Source organism: Cololabis saira, chromosome 22 (assembly GCF_033807715.1).
Source record: "Cololabis saira isolate AMF1-May2022 chromosome 22, fColSai1.1, whole genome shotgun sequence".
Lineage (NCBI taxonomy): Eukaryota > Metazoa > Chordata > Actinopteri > Beloniformes > Belonidae > Cololabis > Cololabis saira.
The window spans coordinates 24678966-24701328 of NC_084608.1; the positions used below are offsets into that span (position 1 = coordinate 24678966).

At 41.0% G+C, this 22363-nt stretch overlaps 1 protein-coding gene across 3 annotated transcripts in view; it reads left to right on the forward strand.

Moving 5' to 3' along the window:
• The first annotated feature begins 2267 nt into the window (after positions 1-2267).
• tmem108 (transmembrane protein 108) overlaps positions 2268-22363 on the forward strand; it is a 68538-nt gene continuing 48442 nt past the window's right edge. For all 3 annotated transcript variants that reach the window (XM_061713364.1, XM_061713366.1, XM_061713367.1), the window contains exon 1: positions 2268-2623. The gene's annotated coding sequence lies outside the window, so the exon portion shown is untranslated. The remainder of the gene's footprint in view (positions 2624-22363) is intronic.

The window sequence follows — 22363 nt, forward strand, 5'->3', positions numbered from 1 at the left end:
TTCACAATGGGGTTATTTCCTATAAAATTCCACAGAAATGTCCCCATTGTGGCCCTTTTCTAATATTAGCTTTGGTCAGCTCCACCTTAGATGTACCACAGCACCTTACAAACTATCATGACTTTGTTTTGCAAAACTTAGGGCTGGAGTGTTCAGGTTTGTGTTAACACAATGCCAAAGAGGAAAGACATTAGCAATAATCTCAGCAAACCAACAGTTGCTGTCCATGAGTATGGGAAGGGTTAGACAGCTGTTTTCAAACAACCTGGAGTTCATTTTACAGTGAACAAGATTTAATTTGCTGATTCTTTTTGTCGGACAAAAATATTTAAGTTTTTTAAATACCTGACATGTTTCAGTGATTACTTCCGCCTTCATCAGAGGCATTCTGTAAAGCCATGGACAAAATTAACTTTATTAAATCAGTGAGTAAGATTGTTGCTGGTCGTCTCAGGAGTGGATGCCTGATTAGGTCTTGTAGTGTCTGCTTTAACTCTGAGGTAATTTAATCACCGCTGATGTGTGACATAGTGCCATAATGCCATATGCAGCTGTTGCAAGAGTTGACAAACTTACTTTGTTGGGTTTTTTGCTGATAATTACTGCGAGAGTTAGATGACACCTCGTATAAGTAATTGAATATTCCCTCAAATTAAACGGAAACTGATATTTTAAAAGAAATTAGTTTCTTGCAGTGCTTTAAAATTCATGAATTAGACAAAGACTGAACATGTTGCTTGTTTGGAAGGGTTGCCCTGGAAACCTCTTGATTCATGAAGTTACTGCTTCACACTTCAGAATTTCGAATGACTTGTTAAATATATATGGTACAATATGTAAACTCTATTGATCATCTGGGGTTATAGCTTATTTAGACCAAATTGCATTTGTTATGCAGGAAGGGGTACTTTGTTTTTCACATGATTTAAGTAGGATTTAGTATAATTTAACTAAAATAAGGTACTAAAAGACAACCATTTAGTGTACTGAGCTTATTTTAGGAGTTGTTTTAGGTTTAGACAGATATTTAGAAACTGATTAGAGAAAAAAGTTAATCTTAATGTGAATTTGGGTTTAATTGGTCAATGTTCACTGCAAAAAATAAATCTAAGCCCATGTAAATATAACATATTTAAATCTGTGATATTAACAATTAAAAATGAAGTTTGTTGCTTTACATGAATAAATCTAGTTTTGAACTTAATCTGCATTTGTTCAAAAAACAAGACATTGTGCATTTTTTCCTTAACAAGCTGTATTTATGTAATCCCAGGCAATCTTTTCATTTACACACAAACAACAAGCAATGATCTTGTTGTATTTACCTTTCCTTTAACAAATTTAATCTATTGGGCAGATTGACCAACGTTTAGATGAAACATGCTTTATTTGTTTAAAGCAGCACAATGTAACTTTCAGCTTTTGTTGAGTTTGGCAGCTCCTTTGGACAAAAGCGGTAGTGCTTTACCAGTAGTGTGGAAGGGTTCCTACCATCCACCTCAAAGTTACATAGTGCCAGTGAAGGTGATACAGATCCCCTCAGACCATGACAGAGGTGTCAACCTGTTGGAAGTTGATGTACCATCACAATGACTCTGGAAATATTATATTAAGGTGGAAAAGTTACATAGCGCTGTTTTAAGTAGAACACCACAGTAAAAAATATCTTGCTTGATATACTTTTAAAAAATTAAGTCAACTTTTTGCATGAGATTATTATGTAGATCAAGAAAGACTAGTCTTTGTATAAAGTACTTAATTTTGTATATGTAAATAATACATTTTGCAAGTACAGTCAACTTAATTGTGTTAAGTTGACTTTATACAAAATTACAAAATTAAGTTGACTTTACTTGCAAATCAACTTTGTACATACTAAAAATTAAGTAGTTTATACAAAGACTAGTCTTTCTTGATCTACATAATAACCTCATGCAAAAAGTTGACTTATTTTTTTTTTAAGTAGATCAACACAATATTTGTATCAGTGTAAAAGACAACCATTTAGTGTCCTGACCTTATTTTAGGAGCTTATTCTATTACTGAAAACACGTTTAGACAGAAGTTTAGAAACAAATGAGGGGAAAAAGTGAATGTTAGTGTAATGTTGGGTTTAATGGGATGTTGGGATGAGTTGGGGCAACAGGTGTCCCGTGTAGGGGTGCTGCCCCCCCTGGTGGACCGGCAGGTGGGAGGCTCCATCCTCGCTGAGGGAACTTGAGGGTTTTCCTGCAGGGATCGTGGATTTCATCAGTCCCTGATCAGGGAGGGAACTCTGCAGCAGCAGAAACAGCAGCAGCAGAAACAGCAGCAGAAACGCTCATTAGGATTCCTGCTCCGTCCGCGTCTCCTCCTGCAGCGAGCACGGATCACGGCTCCATCCAGAGCCGCTGCCAGGGCTCGCAGGGAGGGAAGCTGGGCTCGCTGGTGTCCGCAGGTCCGAGCCAGAGAGGGGTCCAGGAGGGGGAAACCGGCAGAGCCCCCGCCAGACACCGCACGGAGCTCCGCGGATCCGCCGGCTCCGACACCGGCCGTTTGTGGCTGCGCGTCTGGATGTGACGCGGCTGCGCTCCGGCTGCTTTTCCCTCGGATACGCCAGACAGGCTGCACCGGGTTGGAGTTGGTGAGTACACCAGATCCGCCTGATCGATCTGCGTATTGATCGTGGTATTTTGGGGGATTTCCAAGCAGTTGTGAGCAGTAGGGACAGTGCCAGACGTGAGGGGTCTGTCAGCATCACACCACAGAAAATGCTGCAGAAAATACCCCTGCAACTAGGGTCGCCACCCGTCCCGTAAAATACGGAATTGTCCTTTATTTGAGAAAAAAATGTTGCGTCCCGTATTGAACTAATACGGGACGCGATTTGTACCGTATTTTCATTAACTTTTACACCATATTCTAGTTGAATTATTGAAATAAATTAACTTTTACACCATATTCTAGTTGAATTATTGAAATAAATTAACCTTTACACCATATTCTAGTTGAATTATTGAAATAAATTAACTTTTACACCATATTCTAGTTGAATTATTGAAATAAATGAACTCTTACACCATATTCTAGTTGAATTATTGAAATAAATTAACTTTTACACCATATTCTAGTTGATTTATTGAAATAAGTTAACTTTTACACCATATTCTAGTTGAATTATTGAAATAAGTTAACTTTTACACCATATTCTAGTTGAATTATTGAAATAAATTAACTTTTACACCATATTCTTCACCTGTAGCTATATTATACATCTGGGCTGATGTGGACATACGTAGCATAGGAGGCTATTTCAGTTGCTAGTATGGTTGGCTGTCTGTACAGTCATGACAGTTCAATGCTATTAAAGCACTTTAAACTTTAAATCAAAGCATTTTGTGTTTTCATATAAAATAAACACATTTTTATGCAGTTTAGAAGTTTTGGGGCTTTTTTTTTTGGCTCCTGCGCTGCTGAAATCAGGTCGTCCCTTATTTCTATTTCTGAAAGGTGGCAACCCTACCTGCAACACATCCTCATAGTTTATGGCACTTCCGCTGGGACTGGGAGCATCAATAATGTATGGGATTGTGTGGATACTGGTACAGGAAGGGATGGTTAAAAGTTCAGAGTTGAGCTTTCCTACAGGAGAGGGGTTAATGTTATTATTCTGTAGGATTCAACCTGATCTCAGCTTTAAAAGTCTTTTACTATGCAAGCTCAACTCTTTTAGTGTGAGCAAGCAGATTATGGAGACTGTCTATAACAACCTCATAGAGGGAATCTTAACCTTTAACATGGCAATGTGGTACGGCAACCTTAACACAAAACATAGATGCAAACCACAAAGAATAGTGAATCTAGCCTCAAAAATAAAAGAGACACAAAGAAACTTATGTGGTATTTATAAGGAAGTGATTGGGGAAAAAGCTGCTAGGATAGCAAATGATCCTACTCAGCCACTCTGCAGCGAGTTTAAATGACTTCCCTCAGGTAGACGGTACAGTGTACCAAAGGCTAACCGTAACATATTTAAAAACTCATTCATTCCCAACGCCATTAAGGCTCTGAATGAGGGCACGTCTCGGTAGACCTGTCTTTTATGTACATGTCCTTTTTGTTCCTACTTTTTTGCCACTAAGATGTTTTGCATGTAAATGTTAAGAGTTTGTTGCTGTGTCATGTTACTGTTGTTTTTGTATTATGAGACAAAAGACAAATCTCCACTTGTGGACAAATAAACTAACTAACTAACTAACTAAACAACCCTTAAAATGCTTGATTATTACACCAATAAGATTCCCTCTGAGGTCTGCTTTCCCTGCTCGTAGGTTTGTTGTCCCTCCAAGAGATACATTTTTTGAGCACAGATTCCTACAACTTCCAGACATCGGCTACAACGACCCTTTAAGTGGTTTATTGCTCAGGCAACATGGCAGCAAGGAAACAGACCAAAAGGGTGAAACTCTTTAGCAGTTTGGGCGCCGGGGCATCTCGCTGCAGAGCCCCGGCTTTGTTTCCCACAACAGAGGGCTTGCAAAGAGCACAGGTTTGAAGTGTGTACTAAATGAACCTGCCGCCCGCCCCTCCCCATTGTACCAGGAATGTTTGGTAGCCCCGCTCTCGCACCCAAACCCCCCCCCCGGCTCCTTTGTTCTGGGGTACAGTCCTCCAGTGCCATGTGTAGCTGCGGTGGGGGAGGGAGCAGGGGTCAGCCCGGGGATTGACATCTGTAGCTGACAGCTTCCTGGGAGGGGGGCGAGCTGACATGTTGTGATATCATGAATGGTTATTAGGGAACATAGGAGCAGAGCACTCACCACTAATGAGGACGTTAATGCTTCGTTCACAATGTTCATGGACCAGTCGGACGTATCGGGGGAGGAAAGTCACGTAATGCTGCTGACTCAACTGTAGTCGTTACACAACTCTGTCGTGGGGACGTCGTTGTCCGTGACGCTTTTCCTAAGCTTAAACCTCCCAAAAACTCGATTTAACCTTAAGAATTCAGGTCTTAACGACTCAACATGAACAGTATTTCCTTTGTAGGATTTCCTCGTTTCCCGAAACCAATCCTGCCACTTCTCTCTGAACTTTTGTGTCATTATTTTCCTATTCAGTCCGGTTATCTGCAGTCAACTTTGATGAGAATTTTCAGGAGGCCGTAGCTCAACACAGCTGCTCTCTTATCACCAGTGTCAGGAAAAGCCAACATTAACAATAGGAGGGAAGAAAAAAAGAGGAAAAAAAGCCCGGAAAAGTATCAGCTATCCCATCCAGAGCAGCAGAACTCCCTTGAACAAACTTATCGGGGAATTTTCAGGAAAAGGGAAACTGGTGGTTTCTGACTCTGGTGGCAGAAAGCGCTGGGAGGGGACGCGGGGGGACGTGGGGGACGTGGGGGGACGTGGGGGACGTGGGCACGGCAGCGCCAGCGGGGTTTGTGCCTGTAAGTAGGCATCCCTCATGACTGGTGGAGAGTGGTACATCATGAGGAGGAATGCGGCCCCCACGGGCCTCTCGTGCTACTCAGTGTGGCTCAGGATGGACTTTGCGCCTTTCCTTCAGCCTGACAAAACAACAAGTGGCCAAAACAGGATTTTAGCTCAACTAAAGGCGGAAAAGCCACCGCGCGGCTCTGTCGTCTCCTGTGTTTTCTGAATGCAGTGCGGCATTAACGGAGGTTAATACCAGCTGCTTTTAAAATGACCTCCATTTAAGCCGAGAGGGGGCTCGTACTCAGAAACTATGTGGGGGAGGACTACAGTTCGTCGCTAAAATGCAAATAATTGCTCCTGAAATCAACCAAAAAGAGAAGTAACATTTTCCCACACAGTCACTTATGATCCTGTTGGTCCCATGGGGCTAGGAGGAACGCCGGCGTACTGCATATGGGCCCGTCGAGCGATATCTGAGTCAGTGATATACTATGTGGGGCCTCAGGTGAGTGACAGCGGTAAATCCACCTGGCTACTCCAAGCGGGGGCCACAGGAAGGACATATGCAAGAAGAGGGGGTGTTGGTAATGAATAACTAGCTATTATGATGATTAAAGGGGGGAGATGGGCACGGGGAGATAAGAGTGTGGGGACCACTGAAGCATGAGGTGTTTACAAGAGGAATTCCAGTCATTCCTCAGCTGCAGCCATGCCACTCCGATCAGAACCTCCACCCCTGATGGATACCCTCTGTGCCAAGAGGGACCCAAGGAGCAAAAAGGCCAAACAAGTTCCATCTCAGCTGGAGAGCTGCTGCAAACGTCTTACGTAACGTGATTGTTGCGTCGTAGATATTTAAGCGTATTTGACAGCTCACACAAGGAAGCTGAGGAGTATCTTCTGATGTCCTGTGGACAGTTGAAAGGAAAACATGCATTTCTGTTTAGTAGAATAAAAAAGGTGAGATACTAAACCTCAAAAAGTAAGTTTTTCACCAGATCAGTCAACTGTAAAATGTATTAAGTAACAGCTCTGGACAGATGTGAGTCTTGAACCCCCCAAACCACAGCACAAGTGTTGGTTTTAGCCGCGTTAGCAGCCCCGCCTGCTCTGTTACTTTAGTCCGGACCTGAGGAAGGGTCACCGTGAAAGCTTGTGCAATTATTCATGGTTCATGGAGGATTTAACCTGTGTCTGAGGATGCCTGATTTATAACCCAGCACTACCACTACCTTGAAGCTCTAACAGAACATCTGCTGCCTGAGTCAGAGCCAACCCTGCACACAACTGTAAATGTGGGTGTGTGAAATAACACACCGCTACATTTACAGTGGTATTAAAGAAACCCAGTATTTCACAAACTATTTCACAAAACACATAATGCATAAAAAGCAGCGGTGTCAAAAGTATTCACATTCATTACTCAGGTAGAAGTATAGATACTAGAGTTTAAAAATACTCCTGTAGAAGTTGAAGTATCAACTCAAGTTTTTTACTCAAGTAAAAGTATAAAAGTACTGGGTTCAAAACTACTTAAAGTATAAAAGTAAAAGTAATGTAAGGGGGAAAAAAGCCATTGAAAATGAATGCATCTTTGTATAATGCAAATATATTAAAGAACCATTTATGTGTACTATTGAGCATTAACATGTGTTTCAGAGAGCAGGAGATATGATGACTAGTTGCCTATAAGTATTGTAATGGTGCAAAAAGTCAAACTTCAGAGGCATGTTATCATTTATCCTAACCTTTATTGGAATGTACATCCAAGTTTAGTTGCAGGAATCTGAGGGAACGGATGTAAGAACAAAACTGGACAAGAACATCTGAAACAACCACAACCAAATTCACTCTATCCGGATGGAGCAATTTAACTGGATAGTTTTGTTTTAAAGGACAAAATGAAATAGAGTAACGAGGCTGTTTTTAAAATGTAAGGAGTAAAAAGTACAGATAATTGTGTAAAAATGTAAGGAGTAAAAGTAAAAAGTCGTCTGAAAAATAATTACTCCAGTGAAGTATAGATAACCAAAATTTCTACTTAAGTAAGTTAACGAAGTATTTGTACTTCGTTACTTCACACCTCTGATAAAAAGGAAGCAAAAACTAAGAAAATACATATTATTGAATGAAAGAAAGGAGGAAATGGCATATTTAACCATGGGACAACAAAAGAAAAACAGTGCACTTCATTCAATGACCACAAGGGGCTGGCTCCAAAAGTGAGTGAAAAAGTTCTATTGTAAAATGTCCAAACAGCAGAAATAAACATACGTATAAACTGGTTCAAAAACAGTTTTGGTCTTTGTAGCTCGATTTCATATTCATGGCCACTCTATGGATCCTACACTTTTATGTATACTTTAATGGTTTAACTGATAGCAACCGGGCCCCTGGCCGGTCCACCTTCAACCTCTTCCAGGTTTCACCAACCAAACAACCAGCCGAGGGTCCTGGTGCAGCTCGGCTGGGGCTCTGGTGCAGCTCGGCTGGGGTTCTGGTGGTTCTCATGTTGCTCAGTATGGTCAGAATGAGAGGAGCAACGTTAGCATCGTAGCTTAGCGCGAGCAGTTCCCAGCTAGAAGAGCCCCGTGTTGGTGACAGGTGGTGTTTGTGCGAGTAACATGTTTCTTTTGCTCCTGTTTCTGTAGGTTCTGTTTTCTGAAATGTTGTTGTCTTCTCTTAAAAGTGTTTTGTAAAATACTTTCTGTCATTGCTGCAGTGTTTGGCGCAGACATTTGTGCCCCTCTGAGGATGACTTGACCTTTTACACGGAAGACCTTTAGACTTGTCATAGCCAGAAAAGCAGAGGTGTGATTCGTACCTTTGAAAGCAACGCTGTGTTCGTGTCAGCCGCCTGACCGGCCAGTGCTTTTTCTGCAGTCCTGCTCGGTCGGGGTTCTCACCCAGACACTTATTGGAACAGAGATATTGATGAGAGAGATTTGCCCTGGCTGTACATTCCTTGCAACGACGAGTCAGAACGCCTGTTGTGAAGAAAGGTGTGACGCAATAGCTTAAAAGGTCAAATCCAACATGACAATAGCATCAGTCTCGTCTCTGCCTTGCGTTCATTGCTTGTAACTGCCATCTCAGAGCAACAAACAACAATCTAGTCACCCTTTTCTCCTGCTTTCTTTGTACTTTACAGTGCTGCGTGCATATTAAAGATTTATTCAGAGGAAAGCTGTATATATATGTATATATATATATATAAGAAGCTTTCGCTAAGAACTGGCCTTCATGTTGTACTTAATGTATGTCCAAAGTAGGAATGGGCGATATTTTACTGTTCACAATAAACCGTCAAAAAAATTCCCCACGGTAAGAATTTGTCATCTTGCGGTAAAAATGATAAATTCCCGGAAGGAAGGAAGGAAGGAAGGAAGGAAGGAAGGAAGGAAGGAAGGAAGGAAGGAAGGAAGGAAGGAGGAAGGAAGGAAGGAAGGAAGGAAGGAAGGAAGGAAGGAAGGAAGGAAGGAAGGAAGGAAGGAAGGAAGGAAGGAAGGAAGGAAGGAAGGAAGGAAGGAAGGAAGGAAGGAAGGAAGGAAGGAAGGAAGGAAGGAAGGAAGGAAGGAAGATGGAGGAAGATGGAGGAAGATGGAGGAAGGAAGGAAATGAGCCTGAAAGAAAGAAAGAAAGAAAGAAAGAAATGAGCCTGAAAGAGAAAGAAAGAAAGAAATGAGCCTGAAAGAAAGAAAGAGAAAGAAAGAAAGAAAGAAATGAGCCTGAAAGAAAGAAAGAAAGAAAGAAAGAAATGAGCCTGAAAGAAAGAAAGAAAGAAAGAAAGAAAGAAAGAAAGATATGAGCCTGAAAGAAGAAGAAAGAAAGAAAGAAAGAAAGAAAGAAAGAAAGAAAGAAAGAAAGAAAGAAAGAAAGAAAGAAAGAAAGAAAGAAAGAAAGAAAGAAAGAAAGAAAGAAAGAAAGAAAGAAAGAAAGAAAGAAAGAAAGAAATGGGCCTGAAAGAAAGAAAGGAGCCTGAAAGAAAGAAAGAAAGAAAGAAAGAAAGAAAGAAAGAAAGAAAGAAAGAAAGAAAGAAAGAAAGAAAGAAAGAAAGAAAGAAAGAAAGAAAGAAAGAAAGAAAGAAAGAAAGAAAGAAAGAAAGAAAGAAAGAAAGAAATGAGCCAGAAAGAAAGAAAGAAAGAAAGAAAGAAAGAAAGAAAGAAAGAAAGAAAGAAAAATTCTGGTTGATGAGTTTTTTGTGTAATAGATTTATAGTTAAAAAGGTGGAGTTGAATTGGTATTTTTTTATCGTCATTTTTATCGTTATCGGGATAAATGCCAGAAATTATCGTGATACATTTTTTAGTCCATACCGCCCATCCCTAGTCCAAAGGTTGAACAAATCAGTTTTTTTTTGCAGCAGGATATCATATAACTGTAGATTTTACTCCTACAGCCTTCATTTTTCACAGTTATTAGTTGAACAGCTGTTTTTCTTCCCATTGCACTCTTTTTAAACGGTGTTAGTTTGTGTTGTTAACATCAAAGAGTGACTTTAAGCCAACCATTTTGTCACAGAGAAATGCCTTGATGTTTAGTATCAGCCTGCACATTTTCTACATGTAGGACAGATGACTGAGCCTAATAAGATTATAAGAAGGGCCTGGTGGGAATAGATGAACTCCTCAGGGAGCCACACGTCACCCCCTGCAGACCCGGGCTGAGTCGGCACCTTGTTGGGGTGGGGAGTGGTGTATGACGGAGGGGGGCGAGACCAGCAGGTGTCTGCCCCGTGATTACTGGGCTGGGGCTCAGCTCACCTATGAGATTACTGGGAGCCCCTAGTGGACGGCAGGCTAGGGTTGCCACCTTTCAGAAATAGAAATAAGGGACGCCCTGATTTCAGCAGCGCAGGAGCCAAAAAAAAAAGCCCCAAAACTTCTAAACTGCATAAAAATGTGTTTATTTTATATGAAAAAAACAAAATGCTTTGATTTAAAGTTTAAAGAGCTTTAATAGCATTAAACTTGCATGACTGCACAGACAGCCAACCATACTAGCAACTGAAGCCTCCTATGCTACGTATGTCCACATCAGCCCAGATGTATGATACAGGTGAAGAATATGGTGTAAAAGTTAATTTATTTCAATAATTCAACTAGAATATGGTGTAAAAGTTAATTTATTTCAATAATTCAACTAGAATATGGTGTAAAAGTTAATTTATTTCAATAATTCAACTAGAATATGGTGTAAAAGTTAATGAAAATACGGTACAAATCGCATCCCGTATTAGTTCAATACGGGACGCAACATTTTTTTCTCAAATAAAGGACAATTCCGTATTTTACGGGACGGGTGGCAACCCTACGGCAGGCTGTGACCCCAGCTAACGAGGAAACCAATCAGCACCCCGTCACCCAGAAAAGTGCAATTCTGCCCAGGTTTAATAAGAATGAAAAAGAGCATCTTTCTGTTGTTTCCGTGGTTACTTCTATAAGAATTCTTGAAATTTTTGCACTGAAGTTTTTTTCTATTCCAGCGCCCCAAAAGCTGAAAAATGCCTTTTGTGATTTTTGAATGTCCTTCTGTTTGAAGCTTTTCAGCACGTAATCAGTTAAAATCAAATCTTGTCCGACAGCCAGACTCATCTTGTGGAGGCCGTGAATTAAAGTGGCATGTGCTAAAGGGAATGAAGAGTCTCCCCCTGCCCGCCTAGAGCTTATTATTGGGGGTCTTATGTCACTGTCAGCAGCTAATTGTTGTGGTGGATTAAGATGACAAGAGCAAACAGCCCCCTTATCTTTTAAGTGCTTGGTCATCTTCACTTTACCCTTTTTCCACTGTCTCTGAAAGCATTTCTTCTTTAAACTCACAAACAAACGTCATGCGTGTCTGTAATCGCCTGTCAAAAGTCTGAATTTACCTTCGTAGGTTGCGCTGAAGTAAACGGAGCCAGGAAAGCAAACCGGGAGCCTCTGAGTTTACGAAGCTTCCTGTGCCAAGCCCATGTTACATATGACTGCTGGAGAATCTGATTGATGGGCTGAAGGCTGGCGCAGCTGACGTCCTTCATGTACAGTGTTTTGCAGAATCCCAAACCAGGTCACGCGAGTTATAAGGAAATGCAGAGGATGGAAGCTGGGGATTTATTAAAGTGTGACACGGAGCACTTTCTGCCCAAATCCACTTCATAATACAATCCAGTCTCCTCGGTAAAATGTTTCCATTTTACCCAAATATACCCAGGATATTTATCATCCGAGCGCTGCATTGCCATTTCTTGAAGGGCATGGGTTTTCCTTCACACGTACATGCTTTACACCTCCATCCAAAAAGCTGGAGACCAACCCCGCACAGGGCCGCTGTTATTTTCAGTTATGACCAATTAATCACGGCTCCTGCATTAAACCTGATGGGACTTTGCAGACTCTCATATGATTCCATCAATATAACAGTTTTAGGTGTGAGATGTCATCTCGCTGCCCTTGCAGAGCTCACACTTTAAAGGTAGGGTAAGCCATTTCACAGAGACCGAGGTCCTCCCTCTCTTTCTCTCCAGTATTTAAATGAAACATTGTAGGGCTGGGCGATATGGACCAAAAGTCATATCGCGATATTTTCTAGCTGAATGGCGATACTCGATATATATCGATATTTTTTCTGTGCCATAATTGGGGTTTCCCCCAAAGCATTATAGCATAGCATCTCTGTTAGCTTCATTTTTTTCTGAGGCAAACCCTTAAAAAAACAATCAGTTTTAATACAATACCACGTGCCAAATGTCACACAGGTACCTTTATTAACAGAGGTCTGCACAATATCAAAATGTATAAAACAAATGAAATAAAAATAAACTGCCTGCATATATAGAATAAAAATGCTTCTTGAATAAAATAAAACAAATATCCCTTTCCTGCATAACAATTAAATTGAAATACACTGTGCAATTAATACAATGTAGACAGTAACAGGCAGACTTTTCCACTGAGGTTGACAGTTGTGCAAATAACAAAACATTTGTGCAAATCTCAAATAAAACATTCAAGTCAATTTGTCACAAAATAAGCTAGATCAAAATCATAAAAAAAAAATAAATAAATAAAAAAAAACTTAAATCGATATAAACGATATTGTCTCGTACCATATCGCGTTTGAAAATATATCGATATATATTAAAATCTCGATATATCGCGCAGCCCTAAAACATTGTGAACTCCACCAAATCTCTTATTCCCCTCTCCCCCACTTTCTGTAACGGGTGATTGACTGAGAAATGTTTCTTATGGTTTGTGGAGGAGGCTGTGCAGCTGAGCATGAAGAAAGGTTTTCAGTTTATTTCTTTATAATATCAGTTCTCCTTCATGTATCTAGTAGTGCATGCATTTAAACACAGATATATAGAAGTAAAAACTATCTTCGCGTCAGCGCATCTACAGTCTGAGTGAACATCTGATGGACTGTTTATGCAAGCATGTTGAGTCCTGACCTGTCACTTTGACCCATCCAGATACTCGCAATGCCGCTTTGGCCTTGGTCACTGCAGTTGCATTTTCTTTCCCCCCAACTGTCTGGTTTGATATCAAAGTTACTTTGAAATGATAATTTATCCACTTTTCAAAACCCATTAGATTCCTCACTCACGACCGTTACGTGACGAGGTGGAAGTGACTCCGGACTGAGTTCATATACGGTTTATCTGTGTAGTTGCAACAGTTGAACCTTTTAGTTCATAACAAAAGCCCAGATAATATTGTTTTCTAAGGAACTCTTTTCCTAAATGCCAGTTAATGTGGACACTATACTGATACAACCTGCTTCTGACCTTTTCTTGTCACAGGAGTTGAAACCTCATTGTCATCATTGCATTAACCACCTCTGGGGAGCATCGTGCAATATGAAGCCTTCCGAACACCTCCCAAGAGCAGAGAGCAGCGTTTTTCTCCTTTTTCCTCCTGTGTTACTCGCTTGTCAACGAGATTTGTGTCCCAGGGGAGGCAGGAAAGCTGTTTGGTAATGTGAGACACTCGCACTCCTGAATTAATTCAGATACGCAGCGCTTTGTGTAAGGGAAAAAAAATCTCTGTCACAGTGGGACGCAGTTTTGCCTGCTCTATGCGCCTGCGTTTGTGAGTGTGTTAGTGGTGCTGGTGGTGGCAGCAGGGATGGTGGTTTGGCAGCAGTATCACCATGGAGACGTGGCATTATCGAGTGGGGATGACGTTCCTGTTGTAGTGATGGGATTGGCAGCAAAAAGGAGCAACAACGCAACAACAAAATCTGACTGGACAGTCTGGCTCGGCACAAAAAAAAAACCTCACACTCTTTCAAATTTATCTCCCCACCTCCATTACACCCCGAGCCACAACGTTCATGTCCACACTGAGATTACATCTTTAGTACTGAGACTGGATCTGCCGGGAGCCAAATCAAGCTGCTGCCGAATCCGTCGGAATGACCTCTCTGCATCCCTCTCCTCCGCTCCCGAAGAGGAGGGTGAGGCGTCTGCTGGGGAGGAGAGATGACTTGACGTTTCGGGTTTGTTAGAAGTTGCAAATAAATTGGGCGGCCTGGTGAAAGCTGTTTGTGCTGCAGAGCCACTAAAGTTCAATGTGGAGCTGGAGAATTGAGAATATATGGATTTAGTGCCATAATAACACTTTTGTCGTGTCCTTTGAGCATACACTGTGGTTTTACACCAACGGGAAAATATGGTATAAAGATTTCTGTCCTGCTTCATTTGATGACACCCATAATTACAGGTTATAACACAAGAAGTATTACATGTAAATTTACTCAAGTGCATAGTTAATTTAATAATAATAACTCGTATCGGCCCTTGAGAGCACTACATGCCTGCCTTATTTACATTTAAGCAAATGCAGACTGATTAGATATGCCATTCTATTTTGTTAATGAATAATTAATGACATCATGTGCAATATGTGCTGATATAACTGCAAATAAATCCCTTTGTGGGAATTTCTTATTCATATAAGGGAGTAATGCTTCAGGTTGTGGTCTTGCTGTATGATCAACTCTTTGTTTGAGAGTCACAAACACACACAGGCCCACATGAGCTCACTTTTTATCGTTGACTTCAAACTGTCCCCGGGTGCGACGAAAGAGTTCAAAAAATGTTATAATGCTCTTATGTTTCCTCAAAATACTTTTTTGCCTTTTACTTTGAAAGTTGGCAAACCGTAGATGGGCAGAAATGCTCCTTTATGACAAGAGTTGTTCCCACCTGCATTATCGGTGCGCACGCAATGAGCTCTATTTACACTCTTAAAGGGATGTATGAAAAAATATATTGAATAAGATTATATTTTTGGAGCAATACAGATGTTCACCAACTACAGGATGAGCAAGAAATGGGAAATCAATGAACTGCTGTTGCTGAAAATCTGCCTGCCAGAAATAGTATTGGAATGAGGATTTTATCAAAGCTGGTATCTGGCCAACATCATAATGATCATTATTAAAAGCAGTAGTAGACCTTTAATTTTTTTTAAGGATAAAATAATATGTATATTTAAATTACAAAACAAAAAGAACCATATTCATTGTTTTGCTGCTGTTAGCCTCTCTTTAAAAAGCCACAGCCATTCACTGCTCGCTGATTTACAACATTGTTTTTATTGTTCAAGAATATAGATTTGATTTAAGGGTTAGAGTTTCAAAACAAAGAATGTCTGGAATTGTGTAGGTATGTCTTATGCTAGCATGTTTGGCCTTGTAGTCCTAGTTAATACAGTTAAGCTGGCACATGTTGCTACATCGCTGGGTTGCTGAAGTAATCAGCTGTAAACAACAAGTAAAACCACTGGAATGATCTTCTAGATGGAAAACAATAGACGCGCACGGCGCACTGTCATCTGTGGTGCAGATATAGAACTCCTCTGGTGCAGAAGTTGTCACCACAGCAGCTCTAAAAGAGCTGCCCTCTTCCCCTGCCTCCCCTGGGCACTCCCTCCACTCCTCACCCTTCCGCTGATAATAGCTGCTGTTGCTCATCCTGCCGCGTCGTCCCAGAAGAGAGAAGCCGCAGGGCGATGGAGGTGGAGACTCCTGGTAATTTTGTCACGACCAGATCCGTCTTCCCACGGAGCGCGACGTTTGACTTTTAACGAATGCATCCGTGAACAGGCCGCTGGAATGTCGCTGACATTTATTTTGATTGGCACAGTATTTGCAGGGTCGGTTCTGTTCCACTGCGACTCTGCTCAGATGTGGCTTCAAGCTCAGACAGGGTGACGACTCTGACGCCTTCGTAGCAAAAAATCGAATGTGAACTGTTACCAGGACATACATTTTATGGTTAAATGTTTTGTTTACTGTTAAACTTATCCAAAAACTATTTCGCCCCAACTACCTAGGGGTGATCATAGTGGATCATTTGTTTTTCATATGGATTAAGTATTAGTTTTATGTTAAGGCCCTGACACACCAAGCCGACTGTCGGCCGTCGGGCCGTCGATGAGCGTCGGTGCGCGTCTGTCGGTCTAGTTTCCCCGGTGTGTCCCGCACGTCGCCACAGGTCGGGCGCCCGTCGGCAGCTTTTCAGCCGATTCTACATGTCGAATCGGCGTCGGCGGTCGGTCAAACAGCTCACTCTGTGATTGGCTGTTCAGGTAGTGAAGAAACGGAAGTGACGAAAGCAAAGCTAAGCTAAGAAAGCAAAGCTAAAAAAGCAAAGCTCTTTCCCTCTTCCACAAGCTGAAGGCCAAGGGCTGACAACGTCAGTGCCGATTCTTTATTCTTACGCATTGTGGTAGCGAGAGTGGTGTGGAAATGTGGTGTGAATATGAAGCCTATTTGTTTTGTTTACGGCTTCCCAGAGCTTCCGGTTTTCCCTTGTTTTTGAGTGAATACAGACTACCGCTGCCTGCTGGTATGGAGGGGAATTACCTCTCACGCATGCGCAGAACATACGTGCTAGTTGCCGTTGGGTGTCGTCTTTGCGGTGTGTCAAAGTGCTTCTTTTTAGCCCGACCCAGCCCGACACAGGCGACGCGAGGCGACACAGTAGTCGGCCGACAGCAGGTGACGTCGGGTTGGTGTGTCCTCGGCTTTAGGTGTCCTTTATCTGGACTTGGAACTGACATAATGAGTGACTGGGGCGATGAGTGTCCACTCTGGGACATTTCTCCCATGTCCGGGCTGTGTTGAACCGGCAACCTTCTGGTTAGAAGTTCAAGACATTGAACTTGAAAGCATTGAACTTTGCTCTTTGAAAGTGAAAGGAAACAGTGGTAGATAAAACACCAACAGCACCGCAACAAAGTGTAATTTTTAATAGCCGAAGGCCCAGTTCAGGCTTGGAAACTACCATCCGGTATATAATAATAATAATATGTCTTCCTTTTCCATCAAATGAATCAGTCAGGTTCCTCTGGGTTCAGCTCCAGATCCAGAGGAACCTGAACACCACTGGATAGACATACAACCAATCAGAAGCAACGCATGTAACATAGCGACCAAACTCCAGAATGGCGTGCAATGGCTCAGGACTGTTTTGACATCAAAATAACTTGTTAATCCACTGACTTATTAACATTTCTGTAACCATATTGTTTGTTATGAAGCGGTTCTTGGACTGTCCCCAGAATAAAGGCTCAAAAGTAGTGAAATTATGCTTTACCTTGACTCTTGTTTTGTATCAAGCATTATTAAAGCCAAACCCTTCTACCATGTATGTAGTGTTATCAATCTAAATTTTGATGTCTAAACCCCCCGCCAAAAGAAAAACAACTATATGCTGGCAAACATTGAACAATTTATGCAAATTAGCTCTAAAATTACCCATTTATATCCACGGTTGCCCCTCCTGTGTGTCCATATGGACTCTGAGTGGGTTGCACCTGGATTTTACCTGGGAATCGTTGTTTTGTGTATATGAAGCCCTTGTCCCTGATTGGGCGCGTATATTTGGTCCAAATTGGCTTCTGAAACTGTAACGCTGCTTCTGGTGTGAAGCTTAGCAATTGTCATTTTTCCGTGTTTATGTTTTTCTTTCTCTCACCTGCTTGATGAAAGGATCTTCTGCACTTTATCCCTTAATCACACTGTCTGAGACCAGGAAAACGAATCCCCCACAACTCTGCTCCTCTCCCGAGCTCCACCTTTAGCCGACCGTGATGTTGAACCACCGCTTCATCCATAAAAATCTTACTGTTGACTGTGTGTGTATGTGTGCGTGTGTGGTGTCGCAGATCTCATCCAAACCATGCTGAGTGTGGCTTGTTCATTGCTATTTGCCCATTCATTAATTCAACCATGAGTGATGAACCAAATCTCCTGATCCTTTAGTAATTAAACATCTGTTGGGAGGACATTTTTCTCCTGGAAGGGGTTTGGAAAACGGCTGCACACAGACGCATCCTCTGCGGGTGTCCAGGTCAGCGCCGGTAATTACTGTGGCGAGCGGTTGCACTGATTGCTTCATTATTTCTCTGATAGTCATCTGTAAGCGATATATGATGGATGTTGTGTGTGTGTTTGGGAGTAATCCATGCAAATGCTGCTCACAATGTACATGCATCGTTACCTAACACCTGCGGCATGTAAACACGGCTATTGACTAAAGTTCCTTTGAAGGGAGATTACACCATGAGCGGGATCCTCTTGCATCACTCCTGATGCAACGTCCCGCGTTTAATGCAAACGACCAGCATTATTGTGCAAGTCAAATAAAACGCATGGATCCCGTTATAGCTCATGGGCTGGAGTTGTGAAACAGAGACTCGTCAGCGGGCTCTTTCTCAACAGACTAATTGGCTTGGTTTGTTCACAGCGGTTCAGTCTGGATCTGCGAGCAGGCACCAATTATCCACCCGGTTTATTTCACAATGATTATTTTAGTACACAAAAATTATTAGTGACTGCGCATTAAAAATGTGATTCACCCCAAACATGTTTAATCAGTCTCTTTGAGACGGAGGGGTTAGGGATGGCAGATTCCTCTGAAAGGCTTTTATATAGAAGTGATGCTGAACTAAAGATGAAATACGGTTTTAAAAATGATCACTTGACATGGGAGATAAACTCATATCAGTGGACGACTTTAACGGGCATCTGTTTGTACTCCCACTTAGAACTAGAACAGCCTCTGCATTTGCTTCTTTAAATGTCCTTGAGCACAACAGAAAGATGCAAGACAAATCATGTTTTGGACTCTAAAATCAAGAGAATTTCTACTTCAGTGCATTTGAGTGTTTACAACCTCTCTTTAAATCTTGAGTAAACGTTAAGAGTTTAAAATGAAAATATCCATCTTCATGATGGCCATAAACTGACTTTGTCCATTTGTAACTACATTTTACCGTTACAAAGTGGTACAACAAGAGGATTAAGGCCGGGATACAGTCGGGTTTTGTTGGTGATGTGCGGATCAATACTGAAATATCGATACTTCCGATACCAGATCTCTATGCTCTAAAATTGATTCTCAAATGAAAATATCGATACTTTTGATACTCCAGTCTTTTGTGGTAATGTGTATCATTAACAGAAATACGGTGGAAAGTAACTAAACTATTCAGATTTTGTCTAAATGACACGCTGCTGGTAGGAACTACTTTTTTATTTTCATTTTTATAGTAGTTCTTATTTTTGTTTACTATTCTATTTATTTTTATGGTTTTATTATTTTACTTACTTTACTTATCTTTTTTAGTGATGGAAACACCTTTTTCAAACACTGGTTTTTCTGTTGTTGTAACAGCTCTGCCATATTTTGAATGAGGCCGCTACCTCAGAATACTTCTGACTTTAAAATAAATAGCTAAATAAGTGACTGTGATGTCTTGTATTATTAAGCTATCTAAAATACACATGTATTTGCATAATTTATTGAATCGGTATCGCCGATACCAGCCTGAATTTAATCAATATCGGATTGGAAAGGAAATCAGTGGTATCGAACATCACTAGTTTTTGTCTCCCCGACTTGGTCAAAACAAAAAACCGAACACACCAACCCTACACCGATTAGAGCGTACGTTCTGCACGTGCGCACGGTGTAATACGTCACCATAACTGCAGATGGCGCTAATCTGTGATGTCGCACCAAAAACAAAAGGAAAAAAGAACAATCAAAAATGACGGATCTCTCAAGTCTCGAGTTCTGAACTTGAAAAATCCAGCATCACCTCTGTACATATTACGACACAATACACACTGTATTTGTCTCAATATTAAGTTACAATTAAGGATTTATATAAACACTTTATAATGTGCACCATTTATATGGTATGTTCTAGTGACTGACAATGTGCAGGCTTTTATTTTAGAAATATTCCTTTAAGAGCTGCTCTGCTTGTTATTTTGCCAGTAAACAGGTGAGATAAGATGCTCAACTTCTGCGTTTGTTACTATGACTATTCTTCGTCTGATTTGTGAGTTGTTGCTTTTCTGGTAGCAGTACCTGCTCCGAAGGTTGCAGTCTGATCCCTGATGACTGCCGTAGCTCAACCCCGTGGTCACCTCTACCCCAGTTTCCTGCTGGACCGGCGTCAGTCGGATCTCAATCTAAACCCTCAGCCCTGTCAGGTCACCTGGCTGTCATCTTTTCTGTGTTCTTCAGGTGAACATTAGTCCCAGAGTTGCAGGAAAAACTCACATGATTACAGCAGCAGCAAGGACAATGCAATGAAAGTTGACTACATTTTCATTTTCAACATTTGAAGCACCAGAAAGCGCTGAGAACTTAATGTGCATCTTGGTCAGTTATGGAGGAGAGAGAGGAGAGCTTTGAGCCTGTGGTCAGACCTATATATCATCCATCCATCCATTAGATAAGGGGGAGGGGGTCCAGTAATGTCCACTCTGTAAATACTCAATATTACTCACTTTGACCGTCTCCAATCAGTTTATATTTCAAAAGAAAAGATATTCAGACTCTCCAGCGAGTGATGATACGATCTGGAATCAGCATGTGACATTTGAAATGGGAAAGTAATTTACCTGTCCTGGCATGGTACGCTAATGTAGTTATTGTTTTTTTTCCAGTAATAAAATAGCAATTGCAAAGGGGCATTTTGAGAGCTTTGATCTTTAAAACAAGAATTTAAAAATTGATCCTGGAACTGACTGGAAGCCAGTGAGGAGTTTTTAAAATCGAAGTAATGCAGTCTCTCATCTTGGAGTTGCACATAAGGCGTGCAGCTGCATTTTGAACAGACTGCATCCCATTCAGGCATCTTTTGTTCAGACATGTAAAGCGAGAATTACAGTAATCCAGCCGTGAAGAAACAAAGGCACGGATAATCATTTCCATTTCTGCCTCAGAAACAACATGTCTTAATTTTGCACTGTTTATGAGATGGGAAAAAGCTGAGCCAGTCAGCTGCCGAACATCAGCGTCTGAGGATGAAGGCTGCAATTTCACAATCAGCGCTCTCAGCAGTGGTGAAGATTGCATTTTCTTCAATGGCCGCTGACTCTTGAAAGCCAAAACATTAGCTACTTAGTGTCCAGAAGAGCCTTGAATAACAATAAACGGGCAATGTGTATAACCGTACAGTGGAGGAAAAAGCCAGGATGAACCGGTACTTGAATTTACAAGTTTATCTTTTAACCATTATTAAAATGCACAACTGAATCGTTGTTTAATTTACACCAAAACTACTGATGGTCCAAATAACATTTAATTTCCTTCAGAGCTTCAGTAGAAGATTAAAATTATTATTCAGAGTTTCAAGGTAGTTAGGGGGGTTGATGACTTTTCACAGTTGTTATAAATGTATTACTTTAACACATACATTTAATTTGATTTAACTATTTAGTAAAAACACTTCTACTGAAAAAAAATGTATTAAAGGGCACAACTGTGTACATCTTGGACTGTAAAGCACTGCAAGAGCGTATTAGTAATAGCAATGACCCTGCACATTTTAGACATCATAATCTGAACTAACGACTTATAAGGTCGGTGTCTCTGCAGCTGCGACGCAGCAGCCGCAGCAAACACTCACACTGTTACTACTTAGTACTGAGTGCTAAGTTAACTATTTAACTACATACAATACCATCACTAGGTGGTACTTACAGCATCCAGGGGCTTTTTTGGGGGTCCAGCCCTGTTCAAACCAAACTAGGGTGGGCGGTATGGACTAAAAAATGCATCACGATAATTTCTGGCATTTATCCCGATAACGATAAAAATTACGATTAAAAAAAAAAAATACCAATTCAACTCCACCTTTTTAACTATAAATCTATCACCACATTCAGTCTTTGGAGCCCCCAAAACACTCCTCTAAAAGAATTCTAAATACTATTACTACTAAACGTCATCAATGGGAATGTATCTTTCTTTCTTTCTTTCTTTCTTTCTTTCTTTCTTTCTTTCTTTCTTTCTTTCTTTCTTTCTTTCTTTCTTTCTTTCTTTCTTTCTTTCTTTCTTTCTTTCTTTCTTTCTTTCTTTCTTTCTTTCTTTCTTTCTTTCTTTCTTTCTTTCTTTCAGGCTCATATCTTTCTTTCTTTCTTTCAGGCTCATTTCTTTCTTTCTTTCTTTCTTTCTTTCAGGCTCATTTCTTTCTTTCTTTATTTCTTTCTTTCTGGCTCATTTCCTTCCTTTCTTCCTTCCTTCCTTCCTTCCTTCCTTCCTTCCTTCCTTCCTTCCTTCCTTCCTTCCTTCCTTCCTTCCTTCCTTCCTTCCTTCCTTCCTTCCTTCCTTCCTTCCTTCCTTCCTTCCTTCCTTCCTTCCTTCACGTACGTTGTGCGTCGATTTAACACAGAACCATAAATCAGCTTTACACAACAACGTCATCAACGGGAATTTATCGTTTTTACCGCGAAATGACAAATTCTTACCGTGGGGGAACTTTTTTGACGGTATATCGTGAACGGTAAAATATCGCCCATTCCTAAACCAACCACAACTTCAGACATGAAGTATATCATCTATTTAGTCTTAGAAGTGGCTTAATAGTCGGTTTGAGTTACTTAGCAACTGGGCTGCTCATCTATACGTAAATCCTCCAGTTTAAGGCCTTTGT